The following is a 2112-nucleotide window of genomic DNA, read 5'->3' on the forward strand; positions in this document are numbered from 1 at the left end:
TCAAGGGAGCACATAGATCCAGTTTAAGGCAACCCCCACCTCCTCATTAAACCCTCCCTTCCACCCTCTCCCCTTCTCACATAAAAACGTCAAGGTCTTTAAATCAAATAAAACCTAAATTCCTGAGAGAGAAAAGTAAAAGTGTGAAAGATTACTTAAAATGGCATCTACTAATTAAAAACTATGGTAATCAACGTGGATACTTTTGATTGGAATCTAGTTTAAGTCTAGGGAACACATAGATAGAGTTTAAGTCAAGGGAACACATAGATAGAGTTTAGGGCAAGGGATCATATAGATACAGTTTAAGTCAAGGGATCATATAGATACAGTTTAGGGCAAGGGAACACATAGATCCAGTTTAGGGCAAGGGAACACATATATACAGTTTAAGTCAAGGGAACACATAGATAGAGTTTAGGGCAAGGGATCATATAGATACAGTTTAAGTCAAGGGAACACATAGATCCAGTTTCAGTCAAGGGATCATATAGATACAGTTTAAGTCAAGGTATCATATAGATACAGTTTAGGGCAAGGGAACACATAGATCCAGTTTAGGGCAAGGGAACACATATATACAATTTAAGTCAAGGGAACACATAGATAGAGTTTAGGGCAAGTGATCATATAGATACAGTTTAAGTCAAGGGAACACATAGATCCAGTTTAAGTCAAGGGATCATATAATAGATACAGTTTAAGTCAAGAGATCATAAAGATACAGTTTAAGTCAAGGGAACACGTAGATCCAGTTTAAGTCAAGGGATCATATTGATACAGTTTAAGTCAAGGGAACACATATATCCAGTTTAAGTCAAGGGATCATATTAATGCAGTTTAGGGCAAGGAAACACATAGATACAGTTTAAGGCAAGGGAACACATAGATACAGTTTAAGTCAAGGGATCATATAGATACAGTTTAAGTCAAGGGAACACATAAATCCAGGTTAGTCAAGGGATCATATAATAGATACAGTTTAAGTCAAGAGATCATATAGATACAGTTTAAGTCAAGGAACACAGATCCAGTTTAAGTCAAGGGATCATATAATAGATACAGTTTAAGTCAAGAGATCATATAGATACAGTTTAAGTCAAGGGAACACATAGATCCAGTTTAAGTCAAGGGATCACATAGATACAGTTTAAGTCAAGGGAACACATAGATCCAGTTTAAGTCAAGGGATCATATAGATACAGTTTAAGTAAAGGGAACACATAGATCCAGTTTAAGGCAAGGGAACAAATAGATCCAGTTTAAGGCAAGGGAACACATAGATATAGTTTAAGTCAAGGGATCACATAGATCCAGTTTAAGTCAAGGGATCACATAGATCCAGTTTAAGTGAAGGGATCACATAGATACAGTTTAAGTCAAGGAAACACATAGATACAGTTTAAGTCAAGGGATCACATAGATCAAGTTTAAGTCAAGGGATCACATAGATACAGTTTAAGTCAAGGGATCACATATATCCAGTTTAAGTCAAGGGAACACATAGATCCAGTTTAAGTCAAGGGAACACATAGATCCAGTTTAAGTCAAGGGATCAGATATATCCAGTTTAAGGCAAGGAATCACATAGATACAGTTTAAGTGAAGGGATCACATAGATACAGTTTAAGTGAAGGGATCACATAGAACCAGTTTAAGTCAAGGGAACACATAGATACAGTTTAAGTGAAGGGATCACATAGATACAGTTTAAGGCAAGGGAACACATAGATCCAGTTTAAGTCGATGGATCACACAGATCCACTTTAAGTCGATGGAACACATGGATCCAGTTTAAGTCAAGGGATCACATAGATCCATTTTAAGGCAAGGGAACACATGATCCAGTTTAAGTCAAGGGAACACATAGATCCAGTTTAAGGCAAGAGAACACATGATCCAGTTTAAGTCAATGGATCTCATAGATCCAATTTAAGTCAAGGGAACACAAGATCCAGTTTAAGTCAAGGGATCACATAGATACAGTTTAAGGCAAGGGATCACATAGATCCAGTTTAAGTCGATGGATCACATAGATCCAGTTTAAGGCAAGAGATCACATAAATCCAGTTTAAGTCAAGGGAACACATAGATCCAGTTTAAGTCAAGGGA

Source organism: Eurytemora carolleeae, unplaced genomic scaffold (assembly GCF_000591075.1).
Source record: "Eurytemora carolleeae unplaced genomic scaffold, Eaff_2.0 scaffold191, whole genome shotgun sequence".
In the NCBI taxonomy this organism is placed as follows: domain Eukaryota; kingdom Metazoa; phylum Arthropoda; class Copepoda; order Calanoida; family Temoridae; genus Eurytemora; species Eurytemora carolleeae.